The sequence below is a fragment of the Sturnus vulgaris genome, chromosome 4, assembly GCF_052056855.1.
Source record: "Sturnus vulgaris isolate bStuVul1 chromosome 4, bStuVul1.hap1, whole genome shotgun sequence".
NCBI classification, from domain to species: Eukaryota; Metazoa; Chordata; class Aves; order Passeriformes; family Sturnidae; genus Sturnus; species Sturnus vulgaris.
Window position 1 is genome coordinate 31,299,230 of NC_142246.1, and position 26,216 is coordinate 31,325,445.

General features: G+C 37.3%; 1 protein-coding gene across 17 annotated transcripts in view; it reads left to right on the forward strand.

Moving 5' to 3' along the window:
• The window catches only part of SORBS2 (sorbin and SH3 domain containing 2), a 148,575-nt gene that overhangs the window by 25,022 nt on the left and 97,337 nt on the right, over nucleotides 1–26,216 (forward strand). Inside the window, exon 1 of one of the 17 annotated variants that reach the window (XM_088163506.1) lies at nucleotides 927–987. The exons of the other annotated variants lie outside the window; for them this stretch is intronic. The gene's annotated coding sequence lies outside the window, so the exon portion shown is untranslated. Of the gene's footprint in view, nucleotides 1–926; nucleotides 988–26,216 lie in introns of those variants that run through there. 17 annotated transcript variants of the gene reach the window in all.

The window sequence follows — 26,216 nt, forward strand, 5'->3', positions numbered from 1 at the left end:
GGCAATTCTCTGCTGGCAAAGCACGTCTCCTGAGATGAGAGCTCATGTGTTCCAGTCTGGCCTGGCCTCTTCTGTGTCTGGAATGAGCAAGACATTTACACTGCTCTATCTCTGTGTGACTCCAGGGTCAGCCCAAGATATATTTATCAATGGACCCTAGGATGGTTTTGGTTTTGCATTCAAAACATTCATTCCAAAACATTCAAAACTTCATTCCAAACATTTTTTGTGGAATAAGTACTGGTTGGTTTGTTTTGGGGTTTTTTCCAGGCAATTATGAGGCACAATGGCATTTCAGAATTCAAGTGCGTATTTGCAAGAAATGTGTTTGACTGATTTTGATAGGTAAAACTTCACGCTAGATTAGCACTCAACTGGAAGATGCTCAGGTAGTGTTAGAGTATAAAGAATTAAGCTGATTCATACTTCAAAATCTGTGATACAAAAGTGTTGAGACCCAGAAGCCTGAGAGTTTTGAATTTTCTGTGCTTTCTGACACTGACCCCCAGGAGAACACTGCTTTTAACTTGAGGCCTTGGAGAAAGCTTCCAAATTTGAATAATGGAGTTAGAATCATGGGTGTGATTCTAACCCATTACACAAAAGACCACCTTTAGAACAAGATGTCTTTGGGCTTTTTAAAATAGGCTTATTTCTGACCATAATGACCTGCATGAGAATTATCTGATTTCTGAATTATATAATTGACTTAGCTATGGATATGAATTTATTGGAAGAGAAAAGAACAACAAGCCATAACAACAACAAAAATCTTTTTTCTCTGTAATGGACTTTCTTAACACTTAATTCAGGCTGCTTATCAAATTTTGTCTTTTTGGAATAATTCTGTTCTGATGGCTATGATAGATATAAAACTGGATTTTTTTTTTTTTTTTTTGTTTCTCTTGATTTCTCATGGATTTCAGAACTTGATGACCTTTGCTGAAAATAACTTGACTAGCTGGAGCCATAACAAGACACAATTTTGTGAGTATACATGGTAAAGGCTCAGCTGTTTGGATGGTATTTATCATTCCACAGATAGGCTATCTAAAGAAACAGAGGAAATAGAAAATCAGTCATGAGGGTGAAATATAAAACTTAAAAACTTTCCTAAATTATTATTTTTAACTAATTATGAACTTGAGCAATATTTTTGCTACTAAAATATTGTTACTCAAATGCATGTTGTGTTTTCTCATCTATATTGGAGATGCATATTGGAACTTTTATGCTTCATCTATGCTCATGCTGAGGGGCTGTAATAGGTCAAACTAGATCTATAAATTTTCCAGTCTAGAGGCAAGTCAGGTGCCCTGACTTTAGTGATGACTTCATCATATTCTCTCAGCATTATTGCTGAATGTTCAGGGACAATTTCAGTTTGGGTTGCAAGTACATTGCTTTTTGCAATTCAACTGTAAGTGAGGACATGGTTATTGTTCATTTGATTCTTTTGAAGGTTTTGTTCATTTTCATATTTGCTATGCCTGCCTACTAAGATTCCAATAAAAAAGTTTTCTCGGAACCAAGAAAAATATACTGCTTTAATAAAGAATTTTACCAGAAATGTTACTGCTAGCTTTTTTAAACTGTGGTAGACCAAGGTCATGGTACAAACATTCTGCTCATTAATTGCCAGGATGCAGTTTCAGTGCTTGAAAGGGTGGAGAAATTCAAAAGCTTCATTAAGACCTTTGGTACAGTCGTCTGTTTTTCTCTGCTGATGTTTTCTGCCTGTGAGCTCGAGAGCTTCAGAGTGGCTTTCCAGAGCTGTATCTTGGAGAACACTGGGATGCAGCACGCTGCTCTGCAAAGGTGAGGAAAGGGGAAGGGCAGCTCGCTCAGTGGCTGTGGTGTGGCTGCTGCTGCTGTGCCTCAGGATACAGGTGTATCCTCACACGTAACCTTGTAGCAATTGCAATAGCCATTCCTATAAATCCATCAGTAGGTGTAACGGGTAAAGTTTGTTATGTGTGAGGAAAGCCTAATTGAAGGAAAGGAAGGAAGCAGGAAGTTGTCTCAATTTTTTTAATGTTGCAAATAGTTCAGTGATTGTCAAATGGACATTTAACTCTATATGAACACAAGCTGCAAACCAGTTTCAGTCTTGATTGAATTTACTTTTTTGAAAGTAAGGGGATTTTAGCCTTGTGGTAGACAAGATATTATATCTGAAGGAATATGCTTCAGGGGTGCTTGGGTGAATAGAGATTCTGTTGCAAAGTAGATTTTTCAGTGTAAGCTTCCAATTGCTTGGTTCTTGCAGGTGCAATATTCCCATTTTCTGCCTGGCCCTCTATTACACTTTTTTTTTCAGCAGTATTCCTTTTCACATTGATAGGTGCTTAATATTGGGAATTAAAATAGTCCTTGTGAGGAATTAGTTCTGTTTAGACCAGGCAGCGTACATGAACTCATTCTGTACTGCTAACACTGCAACTAAATTTCAAATTACATTTTAAATTGGATCTTATTTGGAAACTTATTATATTTTCTGTTACTGTATTTTAAAGATTGTGAGTAGTTTTAATGCAGCAATGACACATTTTAAGTCATACTAATGGGGAAAAAGGTTTTTAAAACTTGTTATTCTTTTGGGCTTTGCCCTTTTGCTATAAAGCATAGTGTTTGTTACAAATGGACAGACCATTCTTTGGAAATGACATTTTCTTCATGACTGAGTAATTTATTTTGTCACAATTTCTAACGTCAGAATTTATGTAAATACCATCATTCACCTTTGTAGCCATTCTTAATCTTCTCCTTTTACTGTTACATAGTAGCAGGAATATTATTGTTGTCAGTGTCTAGAGCAATATAAAGCTTGTATAGCTAGGAGTAAAATCTTTTTTTACTGTTTTTCTGAAGGTGCAATTTGAAGAGCATTATAGTATTAAAAAAATCGAATATTCTGGCAGGAGATGGTATAAGTAGAAATAGTAAGACAAACTGTCTTTCAGAATTATTCAGTCCTAGATCATTGTGTAATGCAACTAATGTGGTTAATCAGTTGTCATTCCTTAACTTCCTTAGTGTGCTAACTCTTTGGAATGATGAAGTCTTTCTGGCCTAGACAGAGGTACTGGTTTCACAGCTGATACCAAGATTTCAGATAAGCTTGTCTGACTACTTGCTTATTTTCAATGATACAATTAAGGAGTTTAGGCAGTGAACTGTTATTCTGAACCACCTTGCATATGAAGTCTGTATGAACTGCAGGCCAGCTATGCTCACATTTTCAAAATAATATTTAAATCAATACAACTTACCTAATTGAAAATGTAGGTGCAAAAACGGGCATTAGTTTTTGGTCCTAGTTGCAGGATTAGCTCTTATTTATCCCATGCCAAGTGATCAGTACACCTAACACTGGAGAAGCAGAAATGGCAAGGAAAGGACATGCACCCTTCCTGGTGAAGGCAAGATCCCAGATTGAGCTGAACCAACCTTAGAACTGTGTAATTTGTCTTTGGTAGCCTCTGTAGGAAATGTAGAAAAATGAGTGGCTTGTACACAACCTTCAAATGTAATATACCCTAGTAATTTCAGATCAGTATTCTTACCTTTGAGTATAACATTGAGTAGACATTAATTTTTATTTTAAGATTCCTCCAAGATGTACAGTTTAACAGAATCTGCTTTCTGCTTAATAAAAATTAGATTCAAGTAGTATTTTTAAATAAGCCATACCATTAACTTTTAGAGTAGAAGATAAGGGTGGTATTAACAAATGATAACTCTAGCCTTCTTGGGCCATTCCCTGTGGCTTCTTTAATGTGTGACAGAACAGTGTTGTCAAAGGGCCAGGCAGGTTCAGATATTAGCCTGTCATTGCCTTCTGAAGAAAGCTTTGTTGGTCTCTTTCTGTAGACAGGGATGAAACATGGGGAAATAAGCTGTCATCACTAAAAGCCCGAGTACTTTACCTTCATGCCACTGCATGGTCCACACACACAATTTTTTTTTCCCTTTACCTCTGAATGAACAGATGACTTGAAGATTCAAAGATATCACTTTTATGTAGCATATACTACCATGACTGCCATGCAGAAAATACCATGTTTGCCTGGATCCATGTAAAGTTAAAATATGTAAAATGAAACCACCTTGCATGTACACAATTGGGTTTTTTTGTGTATTTTACTAACTGAACATCTTCGGTCTAAGAGATTTTTTTCTATACTGTGGGGCATGGTACTAAAGGAGATGCTTCATAGCTGCCACATGGATTTGCAGCCATAGTGGTGTGACCTTGCCTTGTCCCTCCACTTGCACATCTGGATGACCTGGGGACTTGGAGCATTGCATAGAGAATGTGCATTGTGCTGTAGAGTCATTGACTTGAAAGTCAGGCTCTTCACTTTCCTTGAGCTGTGGAATTCCTCTTACCTGAAGTCACTAATGACTTCTATTTAGTCCCAGTATATTTGGTTTGCTTTGGGTTTTCTTTTCAACAAATGGCTGGAGCATGTCTCCTATGAACACAGGCTTAGAGAGCTGGGGCTGTTCATCCTGGAGAAGAGAAGGCTCCACTGTGACCTTCTAGCCCCTTCCAGTACTTAAAGGGGGATTACAAGAAGGCTGGAGATGGACTTTTCATGAGGCTGTGTAGTGACAGGACAAGAGGGAGTTGTCTTAAGCTGAAAGAGAGTAGGTTTAGGTTAGATATTGTGGAGAAATTCTTTACTCTGTGCACTGGCACAGGTTGCCCAGAGAGGCTGTGGACTCCCCATCCCTGGAGGTGTTCAAGACCAGACTGAATGGGGCTCTGAGTAACCTGGTCTACTGGAAGGTTCCCAGCCATGGAAGTAGATGATCTTTAAGGTCCTTTCCAATCCTAACCATTCTATGACTCCATGAAGAAAAAATTTAAAAGCCTATTGCAAGGATATATTTAATTTTTCTCTTTTGCCAAAACTGTATTTAAATCTTCTCCTTTCCTCCATATTTTTCACTTATGTTTCAAAAGTAATCATTCTTAAAATTAATCAGATTGGCTTTGCACAGGGTAACTGCTTGTGCAGTACTTCAAATGAAGCTCATTTCAGGGGTAAGTCTATGCCTGATTTTATAAAAAGTTATGTTACACCAGGTAAGAGAAAGTGATGAACTCTAGAAGTGGGTAGGAGCGACTGGGAAGGCAAACACTACTGCAGTAGTTTTTGTGCCAAAGCAAGTTCATTACATAACTATATGGGTTTTTTTCTTCTACTGGAAAGATTATTATCCCAAAGGACTGTACCATATATGTACTGTAACATATACAGTAAGTTGGTTTTCTATATAGTGCATTTATTCCTTTTTTCTTTCCAGGTAAGATCTAGTTGAGTGCTGATGACATCTACTGCTTGACCTACACATAAATAAAACTGCCAGCACAATTCTTTTCTCAGTACAAGCAGCACCAAAGCAGTCATGAGGTACAGGATTACAGAAAGTCAATAAAAGCACACTGAAGTAGAAAAATCTCTTAAATAAACCGTATCTTCCCACACTCTTGAGGAGCCCTGTTTTTAATTCTCTAATTGTAAATTAAGAGGGATCAAAGTGGTTTAGTGATTGTGTTTGATATGAAGTGCCTTTTTTGAGCTGCTCAGGTGAACCCTGAGTGAACTAATATGATGGAAGAAAACCTGGTCTAGACAGTCATCTTACATCAGTGCACTTGAAAAATTAGTAGACATGTGGTAAGCGATGGGGTATTCATCACAGCAGGTAGCAGATGATTGTCAGCTTTCCCAGTCCCCTGTGCAGAGATAAATATCCATTTATGCTTCTGTCAAGGCAACCGTATACTACCCCATATACTAGGTTATTTAAAAGGCTTCTATTTAATCATAAATGTGACTGTTCTTATGCTGCCTCCTTAACAACAGAATTTTAGCTGGATTCTGGATAAAATCCTGAAATACTTGTGCAAAAACACTCTTTAGCTGTATAGTTTCTTGATGTATAGCTCACTAATGCGATAGGAGGTTAGCCATTACTTTCTTTAAAAAAAATTTACCCCCATGCCTTCTACCACTCCAGAAAGCAGAATAAGTTAAATATGAGCTTAAAACCACTGAGACAGTACTGCATTTCAAATCCCAAATTTAATTTTACTATACAGCAAAAACTGGAGAACAAACAGATGCAAATTACTGTTTTGATAATTTTGCACTGGAATTTTAAAGATCAAGAGTGTTCCCAGAATATAAAATATTCATAGCTTATATGGAATTTTCATAACCCCTTACATTGGGCACATCAAGTTTTTCTGTACTTTGCCTTGTTCATTAAACATTAAAGTATCTTCATATATTGACTTCACACATCATCTTTAATGTCAGATACAGATAATAAGAACTTCGAAAATTTGTACTGTGCATGTGGAATTTGCTTATTGGAATCTATCATAGTAATTGCTGCAGACTTAAATCCTGGGGAGTATAGAAACTTTGGATGCAGTAAGTAGGAAATCTGTCAGGTCCTGCAAGCAGGTGAAAGACTTAACGTGATGGCAGTGTTGATAACATTAAATCATAATACAGTACTAAAGATTGGATATTAGGAAAAAATTCTTTACAGAAAGAGTGAGCAGGCATTGGAACAGGCTACCCAGGGAAGTGTTAGAATCACCATCCCTGGAAGTATTAAAAAAATGTGTTAATGTGTCCCTTGCAGTCATGGTTTAGTGATGAACACAGTGGTGCAAGGTTAATGGTTAGGCTCAACAATCTCAGAGGTCTTTTCCAAACGTAATGGTTCTATGACAATAAGGGTTCTGAGAGAATTCTTCCGCTTGTGTTCTAGCTTGCTCCTTGAATTCTCCATAGAACATCATCCATGATGATTTGTATCCCGTCAGGATCTCAGCTTTATCTAGCAAGAGGGAATAGACTAGGATTTCACTGTAGAATTTGCACATTAATAGTTGTTTTGGAGGGGTGTTTGTGTAGTGAAAACTAGCTTTAATTTTCAATTTTGGAGTGAAAAAATAAAAATTGGAACTCTGTAGCATAGACACCTGTGAATATCCTAGGGGAAAGACCTGTTTTTTGTGTTCTGGCTTATAAACACTGAGATTATTGTCCCAGAGATGCTCAGCCATTCTCTTAAAAGAAGTCTCACAAAATTAATCTTCTGATAGCTCCTGTGTCTTAAAGGCTAAAAATTAATCACATGCCTCCCTTCTTCATATTGGTTTTGTAAGTAGAAATAACTTATGTCATTACCTTTTTAATTTCAATACCTCATTTCATGTGTCAACAGCAGCACTACTGATGTTGTAATAGCTTCTATTTTATGAATTCCTTTTTATTAGAGAATACATTTTCAGATTGTTTCCATTTATTAGCAAAATACCTTCCTGTATGAATTTAGGTGGTTATGTTTTTGTTCTGAGCTCATTCTTAACAGAATTCACAATTCTGAAAGCTATACTGCATCTCACATATGTACTGCTGTTGCAGTTGAGCTGCCTAGGCACAAAACAGCATTATTCCCTGTGCACAAGGAGGCAAATGCATCTGGATTCTCCTATGCTATGCAAGCTAGCCTAACATTTATCCATGTTCAGCATTTCTGTCAGAAGATTATCAGCAAAACCAACAATGAACTTATTTTGATTATTATGAAAAACAACAGTCTGTCTAGGAAAGTGAAATAGGGATGTAGATAGTGCCATGAAATATTTTTCTACTGTCAGTTAAAAAGGTATGGGTGTTCAGGGAGAACTAAGGTGAAGACTTCAAATTCTGCTGCTGGAAACCTGGCAGTATTCAAGTGATGTAGAAAGTTGAAACCCGTTGTATAAACTCCTCAGAGAAATGTAAACTCTTGAAGAATCAGATCATAATAATAATAGGCATTAGGGCTTGGGGCAGATGTACAGTAGAACTTCAAAAGAATTAAACCTGTAACTCAAACCATTACAATGAGCAAGGATGCTCCTTAGAAAGGGATTGAGAGTGCTGTGAAGTAACACTTAAAAAAATTATGCACCTGAAATTCAGTATTTCAGCAAGACTTGGGTTGGACCCAATGAACTTTAGGCTCTTCACCAATGTACCAGAATTGGGATTCCATATGGAGTCACCAGCGAGTCAATCAGAAGGAAATTTGATCTGGAATAAATCTAATCCCTCCTTGAAAGTACTCATATGGTTTGCTCATGTAAATAGGAGTTGCAAAAGAAATTATTCAGCTTTAAGTAAATGCAGTGATTCTAGCCCTTTAGTCTCTCTTGCCATCTCTTCTCACTTTAGGCACAAGTGTTTATGTGTCATGAAGTCTCACTTCTGTATCTCCTAAAAATTTCAACTTGGCTTAAATTTGAAATATCTACACAAAACTTGAAAAGACATTCTAGTTGTCCCCAAATCAGAAAGTAGGTTAGCTCCAGGTACAGATGATACAGTATTTCATTTTAATTCCTTATAAAATTTCCATGTTGAAGTTTTTAACTGCCTTGGCCTAAATAGGTGATAAAACTGCTGAAATGTAGTGTTTCTGCAACTGCTAAATTGCATGCATTAAATAAATTAGGATTCCTGCAGGTGTCTGATGAAACAATTTAGAATGTTTAATTTAAACTAGTTCTAAGTGCCCAGTCCTGCCAGTATTACTTTACATAACTGATTCAGATTCTAATTTTCATTTATGGGCTCAGCTTGAGGGAGGAACGTTTGCCTCTGGTATTCTTCCTTGCATGGCTGGGGGAAAACCTGTGGAATGCATCCCCTTGGAAGAAACTGAGTCCCCAAAAATAAAAGTTTTCTTGGGCAGCACCAGAATTCACAGAAGCACATGCTGCATTTCCCTTGGCATGACACAGCTATGGAGCATGTCTCAGGGGAGACTTTTTGTCCAGGCAAGCATGCAAATCCCTTCTGTGCTGAGGCCACCACTTGGTGCCAAATAAGGTGGCAATTCTGTTTTTCTGATAGCTAGCAAATAAGCTAATCACAGACAAATCCATTCCCAGCTCTGAAAAATGGTGAATGCTTTTACGTGAGGGAAGTAACAGTAGTTGCTCAAAATGAGTTCTAAACCTGAGTGTGAGGTGCAAAATAACAACAAAGGAATTGCTGTGAAATTAGCTTAATACGTGACAGAATACTTTATTTGGAATGTATTTGAATTCAGGATGCCAGTGACATCCATGGGAGATGGTTCAAAACAACATCTTGTGATTTCTTTTGACAGAATAAAGAGCTTTAGACCTTGGAATTCTTTTCCCCGCTGCTGTCTCTAACAAGGAGTGCTGGCCACCCTAAGCCCCGTGTGCATGGCTTGGCTGAATGAGCTTTGTCTTCCTAATGGTAACTTTCCTACACCTAAGGGATAACAGGTGAATTTTGACAAAGCTGGAACAAGACTTTTAATTTAGAAAACAAGCAAACTAAAAAAAATGCAGAATGTGATGGTTTTAAAGAAAATTTTAAATTCTTATTATGCATTGATAGAAATCTTTCAAAAGATGAACCTCCCTAATATCCTGATAGAAGAGAATACTGAAAATTGCAAGTGAACTAAGCATACAAATTCCAACTTTTCTTCCTTATTTAAAAAAAAAAACCTGATAAAACACTTGGAAATAAAAAGCTATCTCTTCAGTTGTAAATGTGTAATCAAGTGTAGACTATGTTGAGGATTTTTTTAGTGTATGAATAGAGTTCCAGTGGCTCTGGAGTCCTGAGTGGCTTTTCATTATCAGCAGTTTTTTGATGACAGGAATGTATCTAATTTAGTCATCTGGGAAGCAACACAGTTTGGGTAACCAACTTTCCACTTTTAGAATCTCTTTATAGAGAAGACATTGTTTTTCCATGTTAGCTTATCTTTGAACAGAATTCACACCAGTTGTCAGAATTTTGCTTTTAAATCAAGTGTTGTGCTAAAAAAAAGTTGATCTGCAGCACCATTTCTGAAGCAGAGAAAATCATTAGGTTTAATTAGGATCAAATATTTGTTAAGCACTGCTGGATGAATTGAGTCTATTCAGTAATAGAGAAATTGTTTTGGGGTAATTTGCTGTAGTAGTAACACATGAGGCATGCATGATTGAATAAATCTGCACAGAGATTTTTTTCTTGTGTGTTGTTTTTCATTTAGAGCAGCAGTTTTATTTATCTAGTATATGATTTTTCCATCATTCTTAGATATCTGGATGAAAAGTTATTTTGAAGCCTCACTTATTAAATTGATAGGTTAAGGTTCCTGAAGGTATTCTATATCCTCATACACGCTTAAGTATAATTTTTCACTTGTAGCAAATGCAAGTATGGAGAAATTGGTAAGTGAGATGATGAGAAACCCATGAAGAGTTTGTGCAATGCATTTTTAGTGTCTGAGTGTACTACTCTGTGATAATGTAACACACAAGAACCCAGGTAAGAAAACTGAATATGAATTATAGCCTAGGCTTTTTGTATTACAGCCTATTGCTAAATTCTGGGCCTGTAAATGAGATGCATTTCTTGTTTATTTACTGGAAATCAGTCACTATTGAGAATAAAAAACTTCATTCTGTAGCTTCAAGGTGCAACCTTGAATGTTTACAGCTAACATTCTTCATAAGGACCTTGTTACTGAGGTCTACAGTTATGATTCAGGTTCAGAGCTGTCTCAATTTGAAGCTACAGTGCTTTAGTAAAGACAAATAGGTAAAACCAAGTGTAAATGCACACAATGGTATGATAAGCTGAACGGAGGAAACAATTCAGCCAGCAGTAGTCTGGACTTATTTATCAGCTATATGACCTCTAGGTGGATGCAAAAACTTTGTCTATGTTACAGGATTTCAGAAGGAAGAATTACAATCAATTTTTTGTTGAGTCCCAATTCTAGAACAGTTTATCAAGATCCATAACAGTAAGCAGTGATCATAGGGTAATCTGACTTGTTTTTAAAAAGAAATTTTAAAATTAGGGATGACCTTTTCCAAAAATCAAGAAGCACTCCTCAATGGGATTTCATTTCTGCACTTAATCTCTAAACCCCAAAGAAATTATCTTTGCAAACTAATGAAGATAAAATTAAGCCACTGTACCCTGTGGCATCTCCTTCAAAGCTTTAAATGTAAATGCAAGGGAATTAGGTCAACCATTTTCTGGATATATTTTTCTAATAGTGCTTAGTATACTACTGAAACTGTAGAAAGCAGTAGTTTCTGCCTCTCTAAAATTGTCAAGAAGCAGTGGAAGGAGAAGGTTGTTTGAGAGTGGCCTCATGGCTTTGAGTGCAGCATGTTGATGGCATTTCAGTTCCAGTCTCTTAGTTGTCATTAAAGAATGTGATGGAGTAGTTTTATCCCTGCTAATAAAGTGATGAGTTTAAAAATGGGGGGATCCACACAGGAAAGACACCAAAGTGCTGGCCTAAGATCTCTGAGCAACATCTTTGTCTGTCAACAGCCCATACTGGTCAGTGGTGGTCCCAGCAGTAGCCAGCCTTCTTCAGCATTTAAGTAACAAGTGAGAAGAGACTGCAGTTTCTCAGGTTTAATAAGGGCACTGTAATGTAATTGCTGTCCTTGGATGGACCAATGCACACAAACTCTGAGATCATTCTGATTGGGGAAATGCTTTGTGTGGTCTGTGACAGCAGCCAAGCTCTTTGCACTCAGATCCCTCAAATGCACAAGGTCTGGCAAGTGATTGAGCACAGGGACAGGCATACTACTTGCTGAAGGTGATTGTAAACAAGCCACAACAAAAGTGCTTGGCAGTGCTAAGCCACTGAGGATCCTTTTTCAATTGGGTGTTCCCAAATGGTCAAGAAACCTTAAACCAAGTTTTTTGCCATAGTGCCTTTTGTCCCGTTGTGTCAGATTCCTGAGTGCTTTCCAGTTAGTTGTATTTCTCTTACTGAGATGAGCACAGTTGGTTAGAGAGCACCAAGGTTGTGGGTTCAATGCCCATATGGGCCATTCATTTAGGAGCTGGAGTCAATGATCCTTCTGGGTCTCTTCTAACTCAGAATATTCTTTAAACTTCTGTTGGTGACATGAAGATGTCCTTAGAAATAAACCTGGTAAAGGTTTATAAGGTACTTGATTTTTAAAAAGGGCAATTTTTTGGTGTCTGTTGAAGAAAAGATATTTCCATAAAGTGTTCTATCCCAGGATGGGAATGTTTTTATTAAGTTTTATACAAATATTATTCTACTTGGCAAACTCTACCTGAGATAAAAGCAGATGTATACTTTGTAACTTAGCACTAATGCCGCTCAAAACAGAGTTTGTGAATTTCTCTAGGAGATGAAATAAGAAAATACAGAAACTGCATGAGTTTTGGTAGAAAGGGCAGGTATTTGTTTGGGGATAGCATTTGGGTAAGACAAGCCAGCAGTTACTCTGAAGCTTGCCACCTCTTCCAAGCCTAGGCAAATATTTCATGGTTCCTGGTGTCACACTCAGGATTTACTTTTACAGCCAAAAAACATATATGTGTGCAGGAACAAGAACTTACTGTTAGTCTGTCAATGTTATGAATTCAGTCAAAACAGACCAGTATAAAGTAATGGTAATGGCAAAGTTTCCATTTACTGAGCTGTTCTGGAGCTGGCAATAGAAACATAGAAATTTGAAGTTTCCTATGGCCTGTCTGCCATCTTCGGTTTTGGGATGAAGCTGATACCTCAAATCTTAGAATTTTTTGTGTGCACATGGAATCTCCTCCTATTGGGGTTGTTGGCTGCCTCGTGCTATCTACAACCAGATTTACCTTCCATTTCATGTTTACCAGAGTGAGTCTAATAAGAGTTTCTCTGTGTCAACCAGGTTGTATTGACCTTTAAAGATAATGTGAGTAATCTGCAGCTTTTATCAAGGAGAAAAAAACCCGCTAAATAGTATCAGAAGAGTACTTGAGTACTTTTAAGTAGAATTATATACAGGTGCGTAACATGGAAACTATTATGGTGAAAGTGTCCTTTAGTAGATAATGGTAATAAGCATTTTTTAATCATTAAAATAATATAAATTACATACTGGAACTGCATTGTCTGTCAAACAAATACTATATGCCTGTTTAGAATTAAGGGGAGATAGTCTTTTCCACGTTTGTGAACATACTTTTCTGCCTTCTTTGTGGGAAGCATATACATTAAACTTTCTGACATTGCAGCTCTAGTACCAGAAAAATGTGAGAACTAAGACCTCCGTAAAACCAAAAGCAGATGTGCCAATTTTTTCTTCAAGAATATCTTGTCTGTTAGAAATATAGACTTGGTATGATGACTACCCAACAGCTGCTGTTTAAAAGCTCCACTCTGCGGAAAGCAGCTGAACTCACTCTGTAGATGGATTGGAATAAGCATGTCTGATGAGCATCTGAGAATGATAGCTGGAAGGCAGCACTCATGACAGCTGGACCAGTGGATATAGATACTCATGCTTAGTGTTGTGCAAAGACCAGCACTTGGGGTCCTGGTGAGCAGATAGGGAGCATGGAAGGGTACAGATGACACAGGATGCATTTTCAAATACAGTCTGTAATTATACGCACCATTTCATGTATGTGATACTAATTGCATATGTAATTTCTGGCATGCTGGCCCTCATGTTTACCCAACTATGGAATTTACATGTGACTTTTCTTTGTGCATATGCAAATTTTATCACTTATTTTCACATGCAGTCATCTGAAAAGATGAGGATATTTCTTTATGCACCACGGTGTACTCATCTGTGGGCTGAGTCAAAGCTGTCCCAAAATCATACCAAACACTTTCAGTCTGGAAAAATACGTGTTTTGGTTATGAAAGAAATTATTGGGCAAAATATTTAGTGTGATCAAATCGTAAGTTTTTAAATTACTGTGTTTTCTCAGCTCTTTTGTATTCCAGAAAGAGTATGTCAGATGCTGCATTGATTTAAAGCAGATTGTTCATCTAGTTATTAGTAATGTTCTGTACAATTCAATGTAGCTAATGAAGCACTGCATGCTACCTTCAGGGCTATAACTATGGCTTGGAATAAAAATATGACCTTGACATTCTTTGAGCTGCACAATGAACTGGTCGATAGGAAATGACTATGGTTTGTTATCCTATATAGTCACAGAGTAAACACACATTATGTTCCCAAACACAAAGAGAAGAAAAAGCTGAAGGGGAAAGTAATTTACCACACTTAATACATCCAAGTAAACTGTACGTTTCTATTTCCTATTGTACAAAATGTCCTTTGTTGACAAGCTATGTATAATCACCATTGAGATGACTGGACCATCTTTTCAAGTGATTAGTGGAACAGATGCAATCATATGCTAGGTGTTCTAGTAAGACATGATTCTGACAAAATACAGCTCATTGAAATGCCTTTTATCTTTGTGGGATAACTTCCTGGCCATCTCAAAGAAGGTTGGTTCAAATCTGGGGGTAAAACGTAACTTGGATGTTAAAGATTAAGGCCTGTATCTGTCATGCTTATGTTCATAACTACAGTAAACAATGGGAGCAACTCTGGAGTAGTGCATTAACTTTTCATTTCTATTTTTCATGAGAAATTGCTGACTCATTGTTAAACTTTAAATCTGAAATTATCTTTTTCCAAGTTCAGTTCCAAGATGCTCTTGCAAATTACATGGATAGTTTTAAAATAAAATATATTGAACTTCTTAAGTATGCCTCTGTTCCTGGAATGACTAGAATTTAATACATTATTTGTGGTGGAAATATGTAATTTTAAATAATATTCTTGACACCACACTACAGTTTATAGTTGAAATAACATGGAATTCTTAGCAGTCAAAAATTACATAGTTCAAGAAGTTACAAACAACAATTTTTTTTAAAAAACCCCTTGCCTTCATTTATATGCCTCCCTTCACTTCATGTCAATGACTTTGATTCTTATCTCCTTTTCAATCTAGATTGGTCAAAAAAAAAAAATCCAGCCATTATTTTTCTCTACGTAGTTCTTGTTCCCATTTTCAGAATTGGATGTGTACTTTGACCTTAGCTGTGCTGTTGAGACTGTGGAGCTTGTTACAGTAATAGGTAATGTCTGTTGGTTTTGCTGCTGTATTTTTAAATTATTATTATTATTTTACTTATTTTTTATTTCTCACTACATTCTGGGTATAAGCTTTAGGTCTGTACATTTTCTTGGCAGATTTGGCTTTTAACTCTTCTGCCCACCTGGATGCACATGGGGAGTGCTCAGGGATGACTGTTGAGCATGTTTAGGCTGCTGACATTTTCCCAGAGAGTGCTACTGCAGCAGACCTCTATCAAGGCTTTTATTATACTACTCCTTTTGCATCCTATTTTGTGAGGTGGAGCTCTTAAATGTTTCTTGATCTCAGTAGGGTGCAGAGGTAGCCCAAAAATATACCAAAATATCTGCAGACCTTGCCTCTTTATCAGCACTTTCCCCAGCCATCTTTTTGTCTTAGGACTTCATTGCCCTTTTATAACTATCCGTCTTTTCCAATTGCTGATTTCTTTTATTCTTTAGCAAACTTTTTACTCCTACTCGTCTTTCTGAGATCACTTTTTTTTGAAACAAGCAGTGGAATGTGAGTCTTACTCTTTTCACCAGTTCTTTAGGTGATCTGTTACTTTTACATTATTCACCACATTATTCATCACTCTCATCATTTTAGAGGCAAAGTGGGGTTAGTCCTGGGTTTAACTATACCAGGAGATTTGAATGCTGTTGCATAAGTGGAAGCCATCAGGTGCTAGTGGTTGTGTTCCTGTTCTGGCAGATATGGAACATGTCAATTCATTCTGTACTATAAAAATGTTAAAAGCTAATTTAGAGTACCTAATTGTATCCAGAGATTTCCTAAAGGAAACTGGAGCATTTAGTTTCTTTGCTCCAGTACTGTGGTATGTGTGGTTTCTTTGTCTCCTGAACACCAGATACATTGTAGTAGGTAAATCATGACCTTAGTCCCAATCTTTTCAGCTAGTCTGATGTTGGCATGCTGTGTGTTGGTTTGTTAGACTGTTTATACGCACATTTCTTTTGTAAAATGTTTATAAATGTTTTATATACTTGTAGTTGCAGGGCTCATGTAGAGGCAGTAGTCATAATTAACTACAGTGAATATTGCCTATAGTTAAACACAAATTGCTTTCATTTATACTTTCAAAGGAGTCCAAATTAAAAATTCTGAGATTACATCTTGCTGTTACGAATCCACGGAATCATCCAACAGACTTTGTTTACATTGTCACACATTTTGGTGTTTCTGCTTTATGCAGAGAGATGCATAATTTTTGCTTGCTTCAAGAAGTCATGCAGTGTGAGAAGATGAACGAGCTGTGGATTTTGAGTGTTTTAAAAACACTATCCCAAGTTCATAGCTTTGCCTTTGATGCTACAAGCTTAATAGAGGATTTGGCTAGATGTTGAACATCTGCATCATTAGCCTTAACAAAAAATGTAAATTAAGGGGAAAAGGAGCTCTACAATTTAGCTGTGATGCATTTGCATTCTTTCTCCTCTTAGGTTGCTCTGACTGCTTAGGGTACAGAGACACTCTTCCCTGAATGGCATAGGACAAACTGCTTGCAAAACATCATACAAACAGGGTCCAAGTTAGAATTTACATCAGTTTAGAAATTAGACTCTTCTGTCTAGATAGGACAGTGAGCTTAAAATCTCTGGAATTCCTTCAGGGCCTGTGGAAGAAAAGTCTATATGCAATGAGGATTCAGATAACCCAAAACAGCAGTGTGAAATTGTTCTAGTTCTAGAACAGGCGTATAAACATGGAACCATACCTGAGCTAGAAAGATGGGTGTGGGAAAATGTTGGACCCTTGCTACTCTTAGGATGAAATTATCTTTTGTGTTGTACTATGCTTTAGAAATCTGGGAGTTTGGAATGCTGCCAGCTTGAGATCTTGAAGTAATGGCACTTGAATTTCATAAACATACACTTAGAAAGCTGGATGTGCTAAACTCAGCAGTATGATTATAATATGTCTGGGTTCTTCAGCTGGCTTAGTATCCCAATCTAAAGATTTTATCCTAATTCTGTGTTTCTCTATTTACGTGCATGGCCTCCCTGGGAATTCTGCAAGAAATTGGATAGCAGGTGTTGGCACTCACACATACATCTCTTGTTAAGGAGAATTTACTTCTGCATGTTCAGTCTCATTAACAGATAGCACCATACCTCTCTTATTATTAGTAAAAGTTTAGTGAAATATTTGTCTGTTTATTCTTGTTGGCAGTTGTGTTCTGAATTTGATTTTACTCAGCAAGAGATTTGCAGTGGTCAGTGTATTTGTTCCCCTTGGTTTCTCTCTCAAGCATAGCTGCTGTTCATGACATTCATGAGTTGCAGAAAGCAGCACCAAAAGAAAATATAGAAAAGCTCAAGTCACACAGCCCATTGTTTTAAAAGGTGACACAGGAAAATGTTAATTTTTTACTTTTATAGGCATTTGTACTTTTTTTAAATTAATAATAATTTTCAGTTTCATTTCTCTTCTTTGAGCAGCTAGTGAAATACTTGTTTGCAATAGAAAAATACTAAGTATATAGAACAAGCTTTGTTTATGTGCATTGTTCTCACAAATATATGATGCCTTCATCTTGTTCTCTCAAGGGCTGAGTTTTCCATCATCTATATTTTATTAGTGTTGTTACTTAACCCATTGCAGAGGGTAAAGAGGGGGATGGGAAGGTGTCTGTTCTTGTAACCATCAAGATGCTTTCTCCTCTCGTGATGAAATGTTTGCTGCTAACATTTTGTAATTTGAAATAGCAGTCAACATACAGTTAATGGCATTTAAATGTATAATGAGCAATTCTTATATGTAGGATAGGAAGGAGAAATTAAGAGGCTGGATTAAAGTGATTGTATCAACAAAATCTGTCTTTTGGAATTTATCAAAGGCAGAGAATATTAAATCTTAGCAATCCATGCCTGTTCAGCCCTAAGGTTTTGTCACCTTGTCACTGCAGTTATAAGTTTCTTGGCATTGCAGTCACTTTGTGTGTGAAATAAGGTAGGAGTAGGTTCTGAAGAAAATCATTGGGGTTTTTTTGTCAGCTCTTCAAGTGAGTGAGGCACCCTTATCTAGACCTGCTGTCTTCTTTTCCCATTACCATAAATACAGCCTTTCATATACTTTATAATGCTGAAGTGAGGCAAAACCATGCAAACCAGTAACAAAGGGCTTTGTGTTTGAGAGGTGCTGGGAAAAAAACACTAATAAGAGACTACACAACATTTAGTATAATTTTTCTTCATTTCGCTGTGTATGTTAAATGATCAATTTCTAAAACTACTACTAGCAGTTAGTTTGTCAGTAGAGAATTGCTATAAACACATAAATAATCTGGCTTCAGAAACCATTTATTAGGCTGCTCATTGTGTCAAATGTTTCACAGCATTAAAATAAATCAATAATTTATTAATGCATAACATTTTTATTATTCTGAGAGAAAGACTTGTACCCTTCTGAATTGAGAGGTGAATAGATTCGGTTTAGGTTTTTTAGTTGCTCAATTTTGCAGTAGCTGCAGTTTTTTCAATATTAACATAATTTAATCTTTACCGTAAGGCATGATCAGTAATGCAGTATCAAATGGTAACTGTCAGCTTCTTAAATTCTTCATATTAGTATTCAACTTGACAGCTAATTTGCAAGCCCCCTCCCCCCACCACATGTGATGCTATAACTTTTAGTGTGGATGAATCCTCTGACTCCAGCTGGAAATGCAAATTTAGCGTGGTATGATCAGGATTCTCTTACATGAGCAGCCATATTCAGTATATTAGAGGCCAAAGATACAATGACTTCTCATTTAATACAAACTGGAAAAGCAGAAAAAAGAAGCAAAAGACAAATAATCTCGTGGTTTCCACTGGAAAATTCTGTATGCATGACCAATCAGGTAGGTAGGGAAATCTGACTTTATAGGTTCCCACCTAATAGGGCTGCCCCTTTGTAACCACATACCACACAAGAAGGCTTTGGATGCTTTTACTATATAAAGATATGTTCACGTCAAGGAGTTTGACTGACAGTTTTGTAAACTGAAGTATTGTGTATTCTTAGAAAAGAAACAACATCTTGTGTCTAGATATGGAAAAAATATTTGGAGGGGACATTTTTGGAATGAATTAAAGAAAAGAAGTAGTCTATAAAAAGTTTGACAAAGCAGAAAGCATAAAAATATCCCTGAACTTGCTGCATTGCAAAACTGCAGAGTTAAAGCTGCTTTTCCAGTTCTTATAGTAGCCAAAAAAAAAATTGTTTAGGCTGCTTTTAATATAAGCTAACTGAGCTTAGTTAATTGTGTGGAAGTAGAAAATGTATGCTTTCTAATATGCGAGATCAATACTAAAAATCTGTTTCATGTGAGAGTTTTTTTTCTCTGAGGCCTAAATCTAGCAGATTTCTACAGTGCATGATTAGTTGTACCCTAGGAATAATCCCATCCTTATACAGAAAATCCTGTTTTTAGATCTCAAAGAAGACTATAGATTCTATGAGCATATATTAAAGACTTTGACTCAGAGCCCTAAAAGCTAGGAGTAGAATCCTGATACAAGCCTGGTATTAGCCATAATTACAGCTTCAGATACTCGAATCAGAAAACTTAATTTCTCCACAATATGCATAGATTTGTGTCTATGAAATACACCATAGCAATGTCTGTTACATCAACATCTGAATACATCAACATACATCAACACTGGGAATACTGTTGTCAGTAGAAAAAAAAATTATCTGATGGCAGCAGTTTTCCTTTGCCTTGATTTCCATCATTTCTCAGCTTGCAGATTGTCTCATGTCAGAAAAGTCCTGTGTCATATGCAATAAAGCTATCATTCAAAGCTAAAATTGGTAAGTAGGCAGGTTCTTGGGCTGCTGATTCTATTTAACACATTGGGATCAGAGCTCACCCTTGGCCTTCCTTTTCTGTGTGCAAATTCCACATACTGTCCTTGAACAATTGGCATCTGCAGGAGGACCAAAATACCAGAGGGTGTGCAAAGCCCAGGACAATCCTGTGTTGCTCTTGCTTCACAGCTGATGCATCCTTAGTGCTGTAGCAATACTGTTACGTTGTGGCATCATAATTTATCATAGCAGCATGACACAGTATTAGTACCAAGCCTTGAAGCTAGTGTCCTCATTTGAGAACCTGTGAAAATCTAAGGGTATTTTTGGAACTTTGTATACTTCAGATATGGTTTATGAGGTGTGTAAACAGCCTCATCTGTCTTAAGACAGCAGAGGAAACTTGCTTCAGGCTTTTCTGTCATGCAGCTCTCAAAGCACCCTCTTTGTGTACCTATCCTAACAGGGAAGGTTGGATTTTCAGCAATGTCTGAAGACAGAGCACTAAGATCAGCTGAGACTTCCATGCCTTTGATGGGAGCTAAGCTGCCTGAGCCATGCAGGCTGGAGGAAAGGCAGGAGCAGTGTGTTGCTGCCTTTCCCTTCAGCTCACCCATGTTTGGGCAGGGCATCAGAAAGCATTGCACTGCTTGGTCTGTACTCAGGGAAAATGGTTGATGAAGCCGTTGTATGCCATGAAACAAAAAGGTCTGGAAATTGCTACAATGGTTGTAAATAATTCCATTATTTGAGGCAAGGTCAGGTGTCACTGCACAGTTTCTGTAGGACTTGGAATTTAATACCTTTTCTGTGATTCACTATTTACTCTGGGAAGGAAAGCAAGTTATAAAATATGACTACATACCTTATCGTGGCTACTAATCATGCTTCTGGTGCCTTGTGGCTTTCCCCTACATTGATTTAGTTTCTTCTTCCATGAGAAAGTAAAATTTCAAAATATGCTTCCATGCTTTTATTTTAAATGAACTTTTAATATTATGTAGGCTTCGTGCTTTCTAATACACCTTTCTCGAGTATGAACTGAGCATTTCCTCTTAGTGCAAACAGGATGAAAAGATCTTAATGAACGGGTTTAATGAATCTCATGAAACGATTGTTTATATACAAAGGGCTATTTTCACATATAAGGGCTGGGGATGTTTCTAAATAGGACCCACAGTCATCTGATTAGACACACATGGTGTTAGTAGGCATTTGTAATGCTCACAGGACTAGTCCAAGGACAAGGGATCCCTGCTGAAAATTTCCATTAAAAAGATAATTGCATGGCACAAGGTCTTTCTAAAAGGCTTGCTTACATTTTTTCCTTTTCTTAATTAGGTTCTGAGATCAAGATCTAAATAGACTGAAAATAGAAAAAGGATTTACTTTTGTAGGTAGTAGAATTAATCCTGCCAGCAGTGACTATGGAATTGTGAAAGATTCAAAACAGAGTATTTTGCTTATAGTTTTATTATCTGATGGTCCTGGTAGAATTGTTTGGTATATACATGGATAAATTATTTCATATTTTCATGCATTATGGCAGATTACATCTGATTAGTTAATAACTAGAGTACCTAGGTGCGTGCTGCCACTAACAGGAGAGTCCAAATGTTATTTTTTCATAAGATGAGATTTCTAGGAGCTTTTATTCTCCACCATCACCCTGTTGGATTCAACTGTGTGAAAAGCTGATGAAGGCAGAGAACACCAGGTCTCTCTGGTATGCCCCTTAACAGGAAATGATCCCAAAAAATGCCTGGTTTCTGTGTTAGGTGGGAGTAATGTGCTTTCTTTAAAAATAAAAAACAAAAAAATGTGTAAAAACCCCAGCACAGACTAACCATCATTTACTGTGAAAAATGCTGTTGAATTAATTAAAAAGTTGTTTTCACTGGTAACATCAGTGTGAGTTACTAAAACTGGATAAATAGGTAAAGAGGCATTTGCTCATTTTCAGTCAGAACTGGAGGACAACCAACAGAGTGATTACTGGGGTACTTTTACCACAGAATTTAGATGGAACCTAAAAGAAATATGATGAATTTCAGCTAAATCAGAGGGGCTCAGTGTAGGGGCTATAGGCTACAGTGAAATAATCTATTATTCTTGGTCAGCACGAAGAAAGAAGAGATGTAAAGTCTTAGCTGTAGCCTAGTTATGAAGGGACTGAGAAAAATAGTGTGCACAGATGAAAGTGTTTGGTTCAAACCTTACTTGTTGTGAGATGATATTTGCAACACGTAATAATACCATGAAGAAGAAAGAAGTTTTAAAGAGTGGTGTTAAATATGTTTGAACTCTTTACATTGTCTTGCTGCTTAGTGTGTACCATGCTTGCTGAAAATATTTTTAATGGGCACCTCCAGATTGAGGAATGACAATGGATCTCAAAGTATGTCAGCAAAACTGCAGGACAGAAAATCTGCTTCTCAAGGCCTTAGCAAGGGCTGGAAGAGAAAACAAAATACATGTCTTGTGGTTTGTAGAGGTTCTCAGTCAAATGGTCATTGCAGGTTGGACCTAGCAAAGATGCATGATTCTCACATCTCTGGCCAGTACAAGAATGGCAAGATACAGACCTGTAGCTGTGGGTTAGGGACTGAACCCTTTGGAAGAAGCAGAAATCAGACACACAGCTACATGGTCCCTCTCAAGATAGGAAAGGGACAACTTTATTCTAAAACACACTGCTTAAGTAGAGTCTCTCTCAACTCCTAAGACACAATAAAGCTGATTGGTGCAGAGAAAGTAACACCTCTTCACACGTATCCAACAGGTGTCCTTATCTTTGTTATTCATTTTTCTCTTCTGTTTACATTAGAGGAAGGCAGCTAGCTTTGGGAAAGAACTCTAGCAGAGCCTGAGAAAACGGGACTGGAAAAACTCTCACAAGAGGTTTTTCTGGGCCTAAATAGGCACACAGACCTAGTACTGTACTCCTTGGGCTGGCTTTGGGGAACTGCAGGGACAGTGTCTGGACCTGAGAAGTCCTGGTCCTTTCACAGGGAATAGCTGACAGCCGATGATTCCTGCCTCATGCACGTTCTTGCACAAAGGTCAGTGCACTCATGTCAAGCATGAGTTTTTGCTTGTTAGGAAGACCAATTGAGAAGACAGCTCAAGAACTGAATAAAACTTTGGAGAATTACTGATAGTCATCTGTGCTATGTTTGTAATTTCACAAAGGTTTATTCTGAAATGTTATAAATGCACAGGGACTACTATTTCAAGATCTGTAATTAGCTAGAGAGTCATATAACCACACAACGGGATGTCTTAAAGGTGCCTGTCCTTCTAGCTGGCATTCATGTCCATTTTCATGAGCTTTAGAAAATCCTAAGAGGGTATTTGTGTAACCTTTGCACCACAAGAAGCAAATTAATACATGTATGTATAATTTTTACTTCATAGAATGCAGGTCCTTGCAGTTGTTGGCTCTTCCACCAATTTTTATATAGCAAAATATAGGTGTAAAAATAAAGATGTCAGGAAGATTTGGGATGGCCTTTGGATGCTAATTTTTCTCTCAGAAAAGTGACAGTCACAACAGAAGAACACAAATGTAAAGACTGAATGCACGGCAGCAAATAGATCCCATAAAAACACTAAATTAGGTCAAACATTGATGCAAAAACTGATCCTAGCTGGGAGGATGCAGAACTGTGAGTTAAAGAATTGGACAATTCTACTGAGGGAAAGTAAAAATAGGTAAACTAGCTATTTTTGTCTTTGATGCTTTCAAAGGTATGCTGTAATCTCTGATGTGTTGGGTTGTCCCATAATCTTTTTTGGAGCATTGTTTTATCAGGTAGGGAAAATGTTATGCACACACATCTGCCATAAAAAGCAGCCTCTTTCAAAAGAGAGACAAAATTTGCTTCATAATTAATAAATGCTTTAGATGTGTTTATGAAAATGAAAATAACCTCTTCAGGCCTATGCTTTAGCCATGTTTTGCCTTGACTCAAGCCTTGTATCCATTTTCATCTGCCAGTTGTGGTTAGATGGTGGGGTTTTTTTCACAATTTATTTCAAGAAAATAAGAAAATAGTCACTACAAAAAAATGAGCTAAACTTTTTTCCATCACAAATGCCTGGTGAAAAGGTAGCTAAGACAGTTGTCATATCCTTGGCCATTTACCTCTCTGTGTTACTACTTGTATTGTGAGTTGTTTACATTACGGGATAGATTTGGCAGATAATAAATGAGCTATAGCTGTTGAACATGAGTCACAAAAGCTATTTGCCAATGTGTTAGCATGGCCAATGCATTTATGTTTCTTCACAAGGTAAAATGAGAATAATTTTGATTTACTTGAATAATGGATACATTATGTGTATACATCTGTAAAACCTTTCTGTTAAAAAGCTAAAATATTAAATTCCTATAATGCTTAGACTGGTCCATGTGGCAGAGGCCAGAAATAATTTATCAGAAAGTTAGCCTGTAATTACAAATCTTGAGTCTTTTGTGTAATGATTTTTCACGGACACCTCTTTGGAAACTTATGTTGGCTTATGCAAAAACAGCTCTAAAAAAATCAGCATTTTACCTACAGTAAGCTTAAGCTTGTGCCAAAAATGAGCTTGTGCATAATAAAATTGCGTCAACACACTATAAACAGAACCCAGTGCAGTTTATTGCAGATTAAACATGTACATTTTTTATTCTAAAGCTGAGCTTTAGAAAATGCAATATTTCCTTACCTCTGCAATGGTGACTCATTTTACTGATGATACACAATGCGCAGTTGTTCAGGATGCACTCTAGAGAATGGCTAAACCCATTCTTTTTCCCAGGCTTGTTTATTTCTAACAATCATTTCCTTGGTGAGTTCATCAAGGTCGTTTTATGTCATTTCCTCCTGTACTGCCATCTGTTGGGTTTTTTAGTTGGTTTATTTTTTTCTTTGTTTTGGTTTGGTTTTTTTATACTAGGCAAAAGAGCCTCCTTTTCACCACTGCATGTTTTTTCTTGATATGAAAAGTAATGCCATTCAAACTCAAAACTCTGAAACTGCCCGAGTTTAGACAGGTTGTCCACTGCTATTCCCAAAAGCAGAACGGAATGGAAACAATGGAATGTGTGGAAGAGTTAAAATGGAGCTGCAGAGCCAACCTGTAGCTACCCCTGACATACATGTGGTGCTCTTGCTGGTGTAGCTGCTGTGCAAGTGGCCATGATTGCTCTAAAGGCATGCAGTCCACTTCTGTTCCTCTGGGGAGATTCACATGTCCTGTTTTGCAGAGCTGCTCCTTGGACTGTAAGTGCTGCCTGGAGCTATTTCATCCCTGGTGCAGAACTGGTGAATTTCATGAGTTTCCTATCAGCCTGTTCTTCCAGCGTTTGAGGGATCCCCCCATTGTAACAGAAACTTCCCAAGGCTGGTGATCTCCATGAACTTGAATTTGCTTGGTACTAATGACCCCTAAAAGAACAGTTGCACTGTTTCAATGAATGTTTACTTTTTAAATAAGGAGCCAAACTTAGAAGTCTGATAACTTGTCTCTTTGTGCCAAATGTACATGAAATTTCAGAAAGTTCAATACAAAAATTCCTGGCAGGCATTTTTTCTTGCTCCTTCACAGAATATTTTGTTTCATTTATTTAACAAAATGATATTGCCGGAGTTCATACTGTTTCTTTTTTTTCACATTGAGAAATGAGTCCAGGTACCCTGAGGTGTAGTCCAGTACATAAAACCATGTGGTTAACCTACTCTGAGATCATTTACAGATTATTTGTTTAAAGGAAGCCTTAGCAGTCTAAGTTAATATAGCAGAAAGTTCATTAGTATGTGCTCCACAGTGTCCGTCGTGGCTACTGTGATTTAGTTCACATCTCAGAATTTCCTCTTTTTCCTCTCAGGAAGAATTCTCCAGGCTCCTCTCAAATCCCTTTTAAAAAGACTTGTCAAAAGCAGTGCAAAGCTCTTACAAAACCACTGTCTGCTTTCTCTGTTATTAAACTCTTCCCATGTCTGCCTGCCTGGAAGCAGCTACAAGAGCTGCAAAGATGAGACAAACACGCAATGGAGTAGCTCTGCTCAGCTTGTGGGACGCTGTGACAGCTCTGACCTCTGAGTGACTTGCTAATTCTACATCCAGTGGAAGCTCAAAACAATTGCAGCCTGTCCAGTTACACCCACATTTGTTTCCTGCTGTCGTACTTGAAGGAAGTCTGTGTGGGACAGGAGTGTGTCAAATGTTCTACAGCAGCCGAACAGTAGCAGCTGAAAACAACACAACTTATTGGTGTTAATGCCCATCATCTTCATGTGAGAGCCATACATTCAAAACTCTGTGAAATAAAATACTTGCTAAACATAATTAGCTGAGATGTGTTGCAGTGTGGCAGTTCACTGTAATTTAGGTTTATATTCACTTAGCTTAGCATTCTTG